Here is a 16546-nt window from a genome sequence, read left to right on the forward strand (position 1 = left end):
CTCTCTCTAGAGGTAGTCTGTAAAATATACTTACTGGTGAGTAAGAATTATAAGAACATATTTTGCATCCCACCCTCTCAAGCCCAGACACACAGGTCCGCGATTCTGGAAAACACCTGAAACATCATTTTAATGTGCGTTTTAAATGTATTAATACCCCCTAGATGCTACTCGAAGCCACATAGAAATTAAGATCCTTTTTGGGAGAGGTATGAAATGTATTTGCATCCCTCTAACCCGCGGGTATCAGAGCGCTTTAAATCAGCACGCTTATAACAAGCAAGACTAGCACTCTATATTACTGGCAACTTTGCTTAGCAAAAGCAACAGCTAACCATTCACAAACAATGTTTATATACCAATTGCAAATTAAAGAAAAAAAAATAATGCAAAGCATTGTCATTTACAATGCCAGTAACTCAAACTTTAATGCTGCGAGACCTATTGCATTGCAAATGCTTGTTTTTATATTGAAAATGCGTCCCATGGCGCAAGAAATCGCCTATAAATAAAGCTTGGCGTTCCTGTCGTTCTAGGAAAGGCGGCAGAGAAGTAACAGGACTCTGTCTTTTTCTTCTTTCTCAGCAAAGAAAAAAAACAGTGTCCACTTCTGCTCTGCTGCTTCAGCTGCCCCCACTCTTTCCTTCTTTCCTCTCTTTCTGTCTAGCAGATTTTCTCTTACTGAAAACCGTCACTCTCTTTCCTCCTTTCATTTGCTTCCCTGTGAAATGGATCCAAAATAGACAAACATTTTTGCTGGAAATGTCATATTTTTCTGACATTTTAATTCCAAAGTGCAGCATCTGGAATAAAAGATTAAAAATATGAAAACTAACTAAATAAAGTGAGACAGAGTGGTAGCAAACTGGCCAGATTGATTTTATTTACACCCAAACACATTAGCGCCACTTTTATAGAGTTTGCCAGCGAAGCTCTATTTTTGTTTTCTTGTCTTTGTTTTCCCTGGGCTCTGCGTCCAGGGATGAGTTTTTTTACCATACTGCTTACGTTTTCTAAGGATATAAGCAATGGACATTGAAATGGGTCCATTCAGGGCCGTGTAGTCATGTCTTTAACTTTTCAGGCAAAAGCACTCACTGATTTCTGAATAATGAAAGTAAAAGCATTAAGGTAATCATGTTGTTCTTGCTTACATTTCACATGGTTTGCTAAATGTTGTATTCCCTATGAGTGTTTGCTTTTTCCAGGATGTTATTACTTTTTTTTGTAGGCCGCATATTGCTCTTGTCACGCGCGTCATTTAATTTGAGCCGCATCCAGGTGTTTATAGCCGGCAGCAACTGGATTGTAGTTGAAGGCAGTATGAGTTATTCTCAGTGGGGCAGTGTGGTGTTCGGTGGGGGAAAGAATGTGGCACTATGGCCAGAGCTGCTGAATTTGGAACTGGGGAACTAGGTTCAGCCTTAAAAACCAGTCCACCAGACCACTCTCCTGAGAGCACAATCTCATGCTAGACCTTAGAAGGCTTCGCAGGACCTTAGAAGCCTTGGTTTGTTTATTTATTTATTTTATAGAGCGCAAACCAGACCCCGTGAGGGTATCAGAGCGCTTTACAGTATTAAGGGTGGAGTACAAAGCGTTGGGAAGGGAGGGATCGCTTGAGTAAAATAGGGGATACATAATACAAGAAAAAACACGCTGTCTAAAGTCCTGGCTACATGTGGGAAAGAAATTAAAACAGATAGATACATTGTACAAGAAGGCACATAGTCTCAACTCTTGGGGGAATGCCCAGGGGTGCAGGAATAGGTATAGTCCATAGAAAGATAATATAATGTGTTCATTAGACGAGGTATTTACCCATTAAGAAGGTTTTGGTCTCCTTCTTAAAGTGTGCCAAACACGGACGTATTCTGATGGCGGGTGGGAGAAAGTTCTAAATCCTTGGCGCAGCTTCAGCGAAGGCCCGATTGTAGGTTTTTTCTTCCGGAAGCGTGCCGGTTGCAGAAGTAGGTCTTTGGAAGATCGGGAGTTTCTGGGTCCTCCGGATGTCACAGGTTTTTGTGCGAGAAATGTAGGGGAGTTGTTATAAAGAGCTTTGTGAGTAATGCAGGCTAGTTTAAATTGGATTCCTGCCTCTAGGGGAAGCCAGTTCAGCGCTTTGAGGTGGGGAGAGATGTGGTCGAATTTTTTTGAGCCGGTTTTTAGTCTGGCGGCGGTGTTGAGGCAGGCTTTCAATGGGGCCAGAGATTTCTTGGGTAGCCCTGCAAGGGTATAGCATCCATATTCTAATCTGGAAATGACTAGCGCCTGTTCTGCCGTTTTATGGTCTGACACATCGAGGAAGGGTTTTAGGTTTCTTAGGTAACTCAGGTGGAATCTAGCCGTTTTGGCAATCGAGTTTATATGTGCACGCATGTTCAGGCTGCCCTCTAGGGTTATTCCAAGGGATTTCGCCAAGTCAACAGTGGTAGGAGGGTAGTTTAGTGCTGAGATGATCTTGATCCATTCCTGGATGTCTGGATTGGGTTTGGGTGGAGAGAACAGAAGACATTCAATTTCATTTGCGTCGAGTTTAAGCTGGTTGGCGGTGAGCCAGTGGACTGTCAGCTTCAAGGTCTCATTTAGGGAGAAAATGTCCTCAGGGTAAGAGATTTTTTATGTAGATTTATGTATCGTCGGCGTACATAAGGTAGGAGATATTGGCAGCACGTAGAACCTCGGTGAGAGGTCCAATGTAAAGGTTTAAGAGGGTAGGGGAGAGGGTTGAGCCTTGGGGGACTCCAATCGTAACTGGCGAGGGGGCGGATAGATTACCGTTGATGAGGACTCTGTGAGCGGTTTTGGAGAAAGGATCTAAACCATTCAAGGACGGGCCCATCCAACACCATCCAGAGTTTGAGGCGTTCAAGGAGAAATTGATGGTTAACAGTGTCGAAGGCAGAGGAAAGGTCTAGGAACATTAGGAGACAGGTTTTGCCTTGGTCGAGGGCTTGGAGAGCATCATCTACAATGTGGGGGAAGGTGGTTTCCGTGCTGTGTCCCGATCTGAACCCGGATTGGAAGTCATCTAACAGGTGAAATTTGTTAATGTGTAAGCTTAGTTGCTGTTGCACACATTTTTCCAGAACTTTGGCTAGGACTGGGATGTTAGATAGGGGTCTATAGTTCTCAGCGGAGGCAGGGTCCAGCGTGTTGTTTTTTTTAGAATGGGGACAACTTGGCCAGCCATGAGCGAATCAGGAATTGAGCCCTGGAGGAGGGAGGTTTTGATTATTGAGATCCAGGAAGGGAGGATAGCCTGAGAGGCTGCAGCTAGGCAGTTAGATGGGAGAGGATCATCAAAGTGATTGTTCGGGTTTAAGGAGGCAAGAATTTTCACGATAGAGTGTTCGTCATAGATTTTAAAATTGGACCAGTGCGCTAGGTTTTTGGGTGAGGTTTGAGAGGTTAACGCGGAGAGAAGAGGTAGAGCTGGCAGATTTTGATTTTGGTGGCGAGTTGCAGATTTGAGTTCGTTACAGAGGGCAGAGATTTTGTCACAGAAGAGAATTCCTCACTTGTTATTAGGCGTTTATGTGTTTCTTTGGAGGTTTTCGCTAGTTTGTTGGATTGGTGTTTGACCAAGTCGAACAGCTTGCGAGGTCTATTTTTGGCGTTCTCCAGTTCAGTTCTGAAGAATTCTTTTTTTGAGTTGAGGATTTTCTTATTGTAGGCATTTCTCGCCTGGCGGAGAAGTTTTAGATGAGCTTCTGAAGGGTGTTGTTTTCAGTTACGTTCAGTCGGTCGAAGGGATCTCCTCTCCTTGTTGAGGGATCCGCTGAACCAGGGATTTCTGTCTTTGAACTGCGTTCTTTTTAATTTTAATGGTCCCAGGTCATCGAAAATGTCAGATATGGTTGAGGAGTAATGATCCGCTAGGTTGTCGACCGAAGTGCACTGAGGGGGTGGGGGGTTCGGGGGGGGGGGGGGGTCGGTCTCACAACGCGCTCCAGTTTCTCGTGGTCAAGGTTCTTGGTGTCTCTAACCCATCATTTGGGAATCACGGGCTGAGGTGTCCATGTCTTGGGGTGCTGGGCAGGAGCAAGGTGTTGGCGTGGTGGTCAGATCAATCACAAGGATCAATAGAGATAAGTTTGACTGCTGATTCTTTAGCAATGATCCAGTCTAGGGTGGCGCCTGTCGAATGAGTAGGGAGGGAGCAGGCTTGGGTAAGGGTTTGATCGGCCAAGAAGTCTCTAATGGCATTGACCTGAGGATCCTTAGGGCTGTTCCAATGCAAGTTGAAGTCGCCAAGGAAAATGTCATTAGAGTTTGGAGAAACCTTGGCTGTGATTATTTCCATGAGGAGGTCCGTAAAGGTGTCATTCTTGCCTGGGGGGTGGTAAAAGATGTGTAGTTTGCACAGTTGAGAAGTGTTGTTGGAGATGGAGAGTGAAAGGTATTTGCAGGAGTCTGTAGGGTCCACCGGCAGTTCCGTAACAAGGAGGTTGGAGCGGTAGATGCAGGCAATGCCACCCCCTTTTTAGGTCTCGCCTACGCAGCGCGCATGCGTTGGTAGGGAAGAGACCTCTTGAAATTGGTTTGGTTTTTCGCTTAAAAACGTGCCTTCAATGGCAACACATGCACGTTTGGCGATTGCCTTTTGAGAGAGAGTGGCGCCATGTGTTACCAATTAGTGCACTCGCTCTCGTGAGGTAAACGCATTGTGTCCCTGCTCTCGGCCGCAGTCACCCACCACTGCCACTTGTTTACCCAGCGCCAGCGGGCTGAAGCATAAGAATTGTGCTGCTCCACTCATAATAGTGCTTATTTGCTTTATAATGCTTGTTTTGGGTGTTGTTGTTTTTTAGCTTATTGTTGTTATAATTCCACTGCCATTTAAACAACTCTTTTGCGAATGATCGTTAGCGTTATCTGCAGTCTTCGGTTTTTATCAGTAAAAGTGCGGCGATACAAGTAGAGGTTCAGAATGCCAGGAATGTATGAATCTAGCTCTTGGCGAAAACGTCAGAACATGTGTGTCTATTACATGTTGAGCCCCGAACATGCTTTAACATACGAATCAAACCCTTATTTTCGGCTGGTTTCGCAGGCAGGCACTTGTATGAGGCAGTTGTGTATAGCGCCATGTGCACCAGGACAACTGCCTCTCTGGACACCTTCCTTCCGTCTGTACGGCACTGGTGCTGGTTATCTTGGGCCGGTGGTATGTGCCACCGCACCCGGTCGCGACAAATCTGTAAGCACAACTCATATGTGTGCGTGCCTTTTCGACTCTGCTGTGTGAATCCTGTGCCCTTATGTGTGCACCTGTACACCCCTCTCTCTCCTTCCCTCTGTGTGCGCCAATCTGCACCCCCTTGCCACGTGATTCACCTCTCAGCCTCTCTTGCGTGCATTTCTCTGTGCCTCCGCTGTGTCATCTATGTGTCTCCCTATACCCTCCTCCTGTGTGCACCTGTACATCCCCACCTCGTCTCCATCCCTCTGTGCACGCCAATCTGCCACATCCCTCATGTTGAGCCTCTCTTGCGTGCGTTCCCCTCTGCCTCCGCTGTGACCTGTGCCTCCCTATGCTCTCCAGTGTGTACCCGAGCCCTTACCTTTATGTCCAAGAATCTGCCTCTCCTTTTGCACCTCCCAGACTCTCTTATGTGCGTTCCTCTCTGCCTCCGCTGGGCCACCTCTGTGCCTCCCTATGCCCTCCTGTATCCTCATGTGTGCTCCTGTACACCCCCTGTCTGCGTTATCCCTCGCGTTGACCCTCTTGTGTGCACATCTCTCTGCCCCCGTGCGCATCTCTGTGCCTCCTTATGTTCTCCAGTGTGCACCCCTACACCCCTAAATGTGCACCAATCTATCCCTCCTGTTGCACCTCTCAGCCTTGCTTGCCTCTCTGCCTCCCGCTGTGTGCACCTATGTGCCTCTGGTAACCTCCTGTGTTCACCCGTAAACCGACCTGTGTCCTTTCTTTTCTGTGCTCCAATAGGTTCCCACCTCCGGTTTGCACCTCACAGCCTCTCTTGCATGCATACCTCTATGCCTCCGTCTGTGTGTCCTCTTTGCCTCCTGGTGGTCTCCTTCCTGTGTGCACCTTTGCGCCCCTCCCCCATTGCACCTCTTGGCCTTTCTTTTGTGCACTCCTCTATGCCGCCCTCTCTGTGCACCTATGTCCCTTTCTGTGTCTACCCGAACACCCCTTTGTCCTTGCCTCTCTTTGCAAGAATCTGCCCCTCCTGTTGCACCTATCAGCCTTGCTTGTGCGCACTTGTCATCACTACCTCTCACTCTGTGCATTCCGCCGTGCACCTGTACATCCCATTTCCTTCGTGCTATGCGCAGCTATGTGCCTCGCCACTCCCACTTGCACCTTTCAGCTTCTCTTGCGTACATCCCTCTGCCTCCCCGTGCCTGGCGTGTATTTATTTATTTATTGGATTTGTAGGGCGCTCAGCTACCCAAAAAGGGTTTCCCTGCGCCATGGCGGATAGGGAGCAAAAATCGCGGGGCAGTCAGATGGAGTTATTGATCAAAAAGCCAGGTCTTAAGAGCTCTGCGAAAGTGAGCATAGTCAGTTTCTTTGCGGATGTTAGAGGGCAGTGTATGTGTACCTCTGTGCTTACATTGTTTCATGTGTGCACTTCTCTGCTTCCTTGTGTGTGCACACATCTGCCCCCTTCCCTCTTTGTGCATGCTTTTGCCTCCTGTCCTCTCTGAGCACACGTCTGCCACACCCAAACAGTGCAGTGTTTTGCCACCCGAGTATATATGTATAAATCTACACACCGGGCCCTCTCCCAGGCATTGTGCGGGCATCGTGGCAATGACAGCAACAACCTAATAAACACGCATTGGCATAGCCAATAGGTCTCGCCTTTGGGACCTTATAAGTGTTTAGCCATGCAACAGTTGATGTTGTTGCACCAAGGATATAGTACTGTATAACTAAAGACTTTGGGTGCCTGTCCATCCTTACAATGTTATAATTGGGTGGGACTAAGAGGTCTAGCTAGGGCGATGAGGATTCCTTGAGCCAAGATTCAGTCAAGATCGCTAGGTCTGATTTATGTCTCAGGATAAGGTCAGCGACAACAGATGCATGTTTTACAGCTGACCAGCAGTTTCTTAGGAGGCCGGCTAGGGAGGGGCCGGAGTGAGTGTCAAGAGTAGAAGCAGAGATGGGAACTCTAGCAAGGTTGCTATTTACCACCCCTCTGATGCGGAGGGTAGCAGATCTGTTAGGGTTAGATGCAACATTGTCGATAGGGAGTACTTCCCTCAGGTATGAGGGACATGGGTGGTCAAGGCAGAGTTATAACCACTGAGGAGGTAAGCCACTTCTTCCTCCGAGAGTTCTGAGGGATTAAGCTTGCCAGGAGTGGGTTTGTAGCTATGGAGGAGAGCAAGAATTTCCTCCTCCGAGAGGTGGCAGGGTTGCTTGCGGGGGTGCAGGTGTCTCAGGGAAAGTGGTAGTGGGTGAAGGAGGGGCTTTGCGACAGGGATGTGGTTGCGTTCTGCGAAAGCCAGAGATTGGAGAAGGAGAGTTCGGTGATGTGAAGAAGGTGCTTTAGGTCCAGAATGGACTTGTTGATGCCCAGTGTTAATTTGGTGGCTCTGGCACCAGCAGGTGGTCCCTAGCAGTGGCAAGTCTGGGTTAACCTTCAAGGTTTGTCCACCACAATCCATACGGAAGTTCATCTCCAGTCTTGCCGGCAGGCCTATGAAGCAGCACACCCTAGAACAACAGGGAATCTGTCACTGTGGTCACAGGATCCTTCAGAAGGGCCAGCTCTAGGGCAGTGCAACCGGTGTGACCGCACCGGGTGCTGTCTTTGGGTGGAGGCATTATGTTTGCAAGTATATTAAGGTTTTAAAAGCACTTGCTGCCTCCATCCTGGCCTCCAGCAATTCTCGGCAATAAAAATGCCATAATGACTCTAGTGTTTAATGGTCTTCCTAGAGAGAGATCATTTTTGTCCAGTGGAAGTTTTGAATCATGGAAAGGTAGCTCAGAGGGTTAATTTGCCTGCTGCAAAGAACATGTACCACGCAGATCACAAAGTGCACACAATGTAAATAGGTCAGTATGCTACTGCTTTTGTCAGAGAGATCCTTTTGTTACTTGCAGTCTATAAGTTAAAATCCTAACATAGAACAGTGAGCTATTAACTTTCATCTAAGATCAGCATACAAACTGCAAGGTATAAATTAGAGCTTTAGGTTTTCTTTCCCACAATCTTTGACTATCCCAATGTTGCAAAAAGTGTACTTTTGCACAGAAATCAATTCTGATTATTAAAGAGAACCCCCAACCATGGTATTAAGTTTTAAATTCTTAGTTTGTGTTTCTCCAGACCAATCACTTTTAAACTATACGGCCTACTAGTATGATTGTCATGTGACTTGTAGTCCCTGGTCTTATGTATATTTTTTATACAGGGATTTACACACATATTGATTGTCTCTGAGTAATGTGTGTGATGTAAAGTGCTCTGACACCCTACACTGGTATGAGTGGTGCTGCAAATCAAATTTAATGCATCTGAGAGAGAGAGTGTGGTTATGGAGACTTGAGGGTCACTGTTAAAGGGTGGTAGTGGGGGAAGCCATAGCAGAGGTGGTCATTGGGGGGCAATAACCAACATTTATGCACAGGGCACCACCAGTGCTAAGGCAGGCCCAGCCCTTGAGGCCAGTCTGCCTCACCCATAGGTACCTCCATCGGCCTTGTTTCAGAAGTAGTAGCAGCAACTGACCAGGGATTGGCAATGCAGGATTTGCACGCACACCAAACTAATGTTGCAAACTTCACTATCTCTCAGCTTCGTTGACAAGTACTTTTAACATGTGATGCTTGCTATGGAGCCTCTGGAATTAATTATGCAGCAAGAGAGGACAAAATCATGCCGCATGGCTGACTACATTATGCATAAAAAAAATGGCTGCAGCGTAATGCAGTATATTTTCTGATATTTTATTATTTTGACATGTGTACACATGCTAACAGTCTCTGGAAAGATTTTGCCTTATTAGAACCAGTGTAACATACAAATGCAACAGTGAGAAAGGTAATCAGTCAACCTTTGCAATAAAAATTACAAAACGTTAGTGGAGGGCCTAAGGGAAATTTATAGACCAGCCTAGGTGGTAGCCCTCTATAGAATTAAATGAACAACAAGAAAACCATGGGGTCTCTGCAGGAAAGTATCATGGAAATTCCTATTTACTTAACTCGACGTCTAGCATAGTACATCTGGTTGGAGTCAAGACTAAATAGTTCTGACAGGACACAAAAAACCTAAAACGGGGGCCACCAGTGATTGTAGATCAGAAAAACCTTTTATAGGATTCCCATCAAAGACTTGTGATGATCAATGTTATCATTTGGTCGTCTTTAGGGTCGTATGTCTCTGGATCATTGAGACAAAGATCGTACCCTATGGTGGATAAGGGTTCCGACCCGCAATCACTGTTGGACCATGTGGTATTGATCTGATGAAATCTGGTGCAGTGCAGAAAATAAAGAGTGGTGAGTTAAAATAGGATAGAGAACCTAGAGAGGAAATTTTTAATAGGGAAGGTCTCTTCCTGTTAAAAACATGAACAGCGCAATATCATAGCAGTTTAACCAAATATCTGCAAGGGGGCCAACATGTTTCAGCCTAATGGGAAAAAGGGACCCAGGCTTTCTTCAGGGCCTCTGTTCTCAAAAATAATGTACTGCATATAGTGCAAATAATGTGCCAAATCAAAAATGTCAAAAACCAATCGTGAGTGTCATTCTATAACAGCAAAGGATATATTTCCGACGTCTGTTACTTCTCCTCAGTGACACCTGGTGTATTAGTTATATCTACAATAGAAAAAACACACAGTGACCCCACTGTAAAGATTAATTGTAAAAGGTCGCATGTCCAAAATATTACACTGTAAGGACATGATCTACTCACCCAGATTGTCCGAGGAACAGACCTCACCTCTCCTGGACCTGGCTCAGGACATGTGAGACCCCGCTCTGTAGAAGTAAAACAACCTGAACTTAAATAAAGCAGAGAGAATATATAAGTCTATCCTACCTGGCACAGGTTTATCATGCAGCTTACTCCCAGAGTTCACACCTATCAGTCCAGTGACCAAGGATCAATACTCCAAGGCACAGACCACTTCACTTCCAATATAACAGCTATGATGTAATGCTGAGTTCAACAGGCCATAGCTGTATCTTAAGCAAAATAGCCCTTATAGTCAATGTGCAGCAGTGAACTCCCTTTAAAAACACCCTTAAGAGGTTAACCTGCTTACAAGTAGTTTAAAAAACCACTTATTTGGAAAACAAAGGGATTAACCATGCAAGTGGCTTACCTGTCCGTCGTTGCCTCTGGCCGGCACTGAGTCAGGGGGAGGCAACGACCAGGACAGGTACAGCCATTAAGACTGGTCCGGAACATCCATATGTGGCCAATCAGTATAGGTTATTCATTGAAAAAAACGCCTCATTTTGTAGTTGTAAACCAAACAGTGTATTAGGCTGAGCAAACCTACCTCGAGACGCCTAGGAAATTGCCCAAGCATTCAGAGTGTGTAATTACTTAGCGCAAAAGAAAAGAAAACAACTAACCCGAGCCGACAGAGAGACACGTCCTCTCGCGATACTTGCGGGACTACAGAATGACGTCATAACATGGACGTCTGTAGTTCCGTGGGGCGCTAATCGAAGGGGCACAACGTAGCACGGGTCTCATGGCTAATAATATATTATTTATATTATTTCAAGAACTGTTGGGTTAATTTGTTGTATATATTGAGTTTTATGTAACTCTTATACAGGATCTTAGCCAAGAGACCCGTGCTATGTTGTGCCCCTTCGAATAGCGCCCCCGCGACCCACGGAACTACAGACGTCCATGTTATGACGTCATTCTGTAGTCCCGCAAGTATCGCGAGAGGACGCGTCTCTGTCGGCTCGGGTTAGTTGTTTTCTTTTGCGCGTTATTTTCAATGAATAACCTATACTGATTGGCCACATATGGATGTTCCGGACCAGTCTTAATGGCTGTACCTGTCCTGTTCGTTGCCTCCACCCGACTCAGTGCCGGCCAGAGGCAACGAAAGACAGGTAAGCCACTTGCATGGTTAATCCCTTTGTTTTCCAAATAAGTGTTTTTTTAAACTACTTGTAAGCAGGTTAACCTCTTAAGGGTGTTTTTAAAGGGGTTTCACTGCTGCACAATGACTATAAGGGCTATTTTACTTAAGATACAGCTATGGCCTGTTGAACTCAGCATTACATCATAGCTGTTATATTGGAAGTGAAGTGGTCTGTGCATTGGAGTATTGATCCTTGGTCACTGGACTATGGTAGGTAGTGAACTCTGGGAGTAAGCTGCATGATAAACCTGTGCCAGGTAGGATAGACTTCTATATTCTCTCTGCTGTATTTAAGGTCAGGTTGTTTTACTTCTGCAGAGTGGGGTCTCACATGTCCTGAGCCAGGTCCAGGAGAGGTGAGGTCTGTTCCCCGGACAATCTGGGTGAGTAGATCATGTCCTTACAGTGTAATATTTTGGACATGCGACCTTTTACAATTAATCTTTACAGTGGGGTCACTGTGTGTTTTTTCTATTGTAGATGTAACTAATACACCAGGTGTCACTGAGGAGAATTAACAGACGTCGGAAATATATCCTTTGCTGTTATAGAATGACACTCGCGATTGGTTTTTGACATTTTTGCTTTGGCACATTATTTGCACTATATGCAGTAGCATTATTTTTGAGAACAGAGGCCCTGAAGAAAGCCTGAGTCCCTTTTTCCCATTAGGCTGAAACATGTTGGCCCCCTTGCAGATATTAGTTAAACTGCTATGATATTGCGCTGTTCTTGTTTTTAACAGGAAGAGACCTTCCCAATTAAAAATTTCCTATCTAGGTTCTCTATACTATTTTAACTCACCACTCTTTATTTTCTGCACTGCACCAGATCCCATCAGATCAATACCACAATGGTCCAACAGTGATCGCGGGTCAGAACCCTTATCCACCATAGGGTACGATCTTTGTCTCAATGATCCAGAGACATACAACCCTAAGGGCGACCAAATGATAACATTGATCATCACAAGTCTTTGATGGGAATCCTATAAATGGATTTTTTTGATCTACAATCACTGGTGGCCCCCGGTTTAGGATTTTTGTGTCCTGTCAGAACTATTTAGTCTTGACTCCAACCAGATGTACTATGCTAGACGTCGGGTTAAGTAAATAGGAATTTCCATGATACTTTCCTGCAGAGACCCCTAGGTTTTCTTGTTGTTCATTTAATTCTATAGAGGGGTACCACCTAGGCTGGTCTATAAATATCCCTTAGGCCCTCCACTCATGTTTTGTTATTTGTATTTTTGAGCAGTTTCCAGCTGCGGGCCATTCTGTTAGCTTGCACTCATTAGGCAGTCTTACACTAATTACTATTTGGAGTTAGTATTTCTGCACTACCTTGATTTAGTTCAGCCCCACGATTGTTCTCCTTGAGGCGCTTGCCCTTCTTTTCTAGTATCTTACCAACATGGCAGAGCGCAGTGGCCTAGCCTACGATGATTTGATTTTCCAGTCTATCTTGGACAATATGCCTAGCAAGCTGGAGATACTCCCAGCACCATCAGTGAGTGCTATTGACGATTGGACCAAAGTCCTTACACTAAAGAAAACACATTCACGAACTTTGACACATGGTATAACAATGGCGGAATACATGAGGTCGAGCTGTGCTCCTCCAGGGCTTATAGTAACTAAAGCCCCTCGCCTCTTTCTAAATGATATATCTTTTCTTAAAGATTGGTCACTGATAGCCTGGCGCTGTACCCGTGACTGGCTAATATTGATTATCAGTACAGCCAAGCGGGTGGCAGACGCAATTCTCATAGAAATACAAGTCCTTGAGGGACAAATGAAAACCACTGTGAGCCCCTCTGTTTTCAAAAAACAAAAAGGACGAATCCGATAAGAATAACAAAGACTTCAGTGATTCAATACTTCAGACTAAGAATGAGAAATTAAAAAAAAAAAGATTTGGCCAAATTTAAACTGGACCGTGTATATCCGTACACAAGTGATTCCTACAAGGCCCCTGATTTCAGCAAAAGTGGCAGGAGATATGGATCTAACTATTCTGGATCCAGCTCTGACTCCAGCAGTGATCTAGAATCTACAAATCCTCCCCCGCATTCAGGCAGAGGACGTGGTAGAGTAGGTAGATATCAAAACCGTGGAGGACAACAATTTCCATCAGGACATCCATGGTGGCCACCTACTCCGTGGGGTCACCCTGGCAATTTCCAAAATTTACAACATCCTTTTCAGCCACCAATGGGTCCTTTTCCTGGCAATCCGAACTACAACAACCAGCCTTTTTTAGGGTTTGGTCCCCGACGCTCTCGAGGGAAAAGGAGACTCACACAAGCACAAGTCCATTGGGAAGACTCGACAGGACCCCATGCGGGCAACCGCAGCCAAACGAGGAGTGCCCGAGAATAAGTGAGTCATTACACCCCAGTTTGGTAGTGAACCTGAGCAACAGAGCTTTATCAGCAATTGAGGAAGTTATTCTCAACAAAGGTCTGGGTGTTGTCACCACAGTGGACGGGGACCCGTTTAAATTGCAAATAGAACTAGCCCATTTCTTTCGAAAACTAAGATTGCACTACTTCTTCAAAAACCAAAACAATGATGATAATGACTGAGAAAGATGTCAATAGTGGCTTAAGATCTAAATCCACCTTTCTTCCACCCATACATGCGGTACCCTCTCAGGTAGCCACATTTGAGCAGCCGGTGAAAGATGACATCGGAAAGATCTGGACTTCTCCTAAGAGTGGTTATAGCAACCTTTCAAAAGTAAAAAAAAAACATTAAGAGCCCTCACACAAGATCCTTCGATAGTCATAAAACCCACTGACAAGGGTGGCTCCATCGTGATACAGGATGTGGATACCTATAGGACGGAATGCTTAAGACAACTGAGCAACACTAGGTCTTATCGACCACTGGCGACTGATCCTACCACCAGATTGTCGAACGAGATCAAGACTATGGAGGAAGAGGCTTTGGCAGAAGGCTGGAAAACTCCCTTAGAATCACAATTTCTACAAACACAACAGTACACCATGCCTTATTTTTACACCTTGCCGAAGGTGCATAAGCCCCAAAGGCCACCGCCTGGTAGGCCTATTATTTCTGGCCAGGGATCACTACTTGAGCCACTCTCTGCTTTTGTGGATCATTTCTTAAGACCCATAGTACACACTATGCCCACATACTTGAAAGAAACTACGGACGTATTGAGAGCAATTCCAACTATAGAATACCATCAGGAGACAGACTATCTGGTCTCTATGGATGTCAAATCCTTATACACCTCAATCCCCCAGGATGAGACCTTGGACACCATCAGGTCCATCCTGGAAGGGCGAGATCTCGACTCCATCACTCCGGTCCCCTTTATAATGGCCCTAGCTACCATTGCCATGAAAGACAATTACTTCAGGTTTGAAGACACTATCTACCTCCAAACCTCGGGCACTAGCATGGGGCGCATTTTTGCTCCTTCCCTGGCTAATCGATACGTTCACATGTTTGAACAGTCATCTGTGTTAACAACATCCAACCCCTTTTTTACATCTATAGCATGGTGGAAGCGCTACATAGATGATGTGCTGGTGGTATGGAGAGGTGACCTAGACTCAGTCCTACACTTCCATGAGTGGTTGAACTCTCAGAATAGATTCCTGCGGTTCACCATTGAGACAAGCAAAGAGAGGATTGCATTCCTGGATCTCTCCATCTATGTCACCCCAACTGGTCTAGAAAGTGAACTCTTCCGCAAACCCACGGCAAGGAACTCGCTTTTATTGTACGAGAGCCAGCACCCTAAATCTCTGCGTGACAACTTACCGTTTGGTCAATTTCTCCGCCCACGGCGAAACTGTTCCACCATGGAGACCTTCTCACATCACGCAGCTAAGTTGTCAGATCAATTGGTAGAGAGACACTAACCTAAGAAACTCATCAAGCGCTCTCTTAAGCGTGCTACCAACAATAACCGGGAGGCACTTTTAGAGCCCCGGACTGCAAAGCCCCCCTTGGACCGTCTTACATTTGTAAGTACATTTAACAGCAGGTCCAATTGTGTCCAAAATACCATCAGACGACATTGGCGTATCTTGAACTGTACCAATGAGAAGATCGAATATCCTCTATTCGCTTTTAAACGTTCAAGTAACTTACGTGACCAACTAGTACATACGCGTCCCAAAGAGTCACCTAGAAGAGAGATTGGGACACTATGGGACCTTCCAGCAGTGACCGGACATCAACCGTGTGGGGCCTGCTTGGTTTGTCCACAAACATGTAAGACAACCAATATCGATATTGGAACCACCCGGCCATGGGAGCTAAGACACTTCACGAATTGTAATAGTACTAACCTTATCTATCAACTGACTTGCCCATGCAATGAAAGGTATATTGGAATGACCACGAGAAAGGTCCGCACTCTGATGCTGGAACACAAAAGCACCTTTCGGTGTAAGAAAAGTGTCTCCAAATTAACTAAACATTTCATACAGCTGAATCATGATGAATCAGACTTTACTTGGACTGTTCTTGAAAAACCTTTTATTCCCACCCACGTAAGTGATATATCAAGATTTTTGTTCATTAAGGAACAAAAATGGGTTTACAAACTACATACAGACACTCAAGGGCTGAACGATGAGATTCCTTGGTTTAGCCTTCAATAATACCATCTCTGAAAGGAAACCATTGCTGTTGACTTCTGTCTGCACTACAATTACAATGTACAGAAGTATCAGGTCAACCTGGCAATAGACATAAGTTGAGTGTTGTACATAGCATTGGGCCACTGCATATAAACGGGTTACATATATAATTATCACTGGTTGATTGCCCACTCTTGAAGCTGGATACATTACCAGTAGTGTCTTTTGTTTTTGTATGGATGACTCAGCTTAGAGATGATCTAATTGCGCTGCGACTTTCTTGGCCAGGTAATATTGGTGACTTGATTAAAATTACCTTATCATAATTGGTTGTATCGGATAGCTGGGAGACTATGTATCTTTTGGGCGTGATTACTCGCCTTTACCTCAGTTGCCATCTGTCCCTTACGTGATTTGTGGTTGACAGCTAATCTACTACACCTATAGAACTACTTTTGCCATTGAAGTGATGTCACTTTGTAGTTCTTCATACTGCTATGCAAGAGCCATGTTTTCAAATAATTATTTCAAGAATTGTTGGGTTACATTTGTTGTATATATTGAGTTTTATGTAACTCTTATAAAGGATCTTAACCATGAGACCCGTGCTACGTTGTGCCCCTTTGATTAGCGCCCCCGTGACCCACGGAACTACAGACGTCCATGTTATGACGTCATTCTGGTATATACTAGACAGAGTAGGATTGACTTATATATTCTCTCTGCTGTATTTAAGGTCAGGTTGTTGTACTTCTGCAGAGCGGGATCTCACATGTCCTGAGCCAGGTCCAGGAGAGGTGAGGTCTGTTC

The sequence above is a fragment of the Lissotriton vulgaris genome, chromosome 3_2, assembly GCF_964263255.1.
Source record: "Lissotriton vulgaris chromosome 3_2, aLisVul1.2, whole genome shotgun sequence".
Classification (NCBI taxonomy): Eukaryota; Metazoa; Chordata; class Amphibia; order Caudata; family Salamandridae; genus Lissotriton; species Lissotriton vulgaris.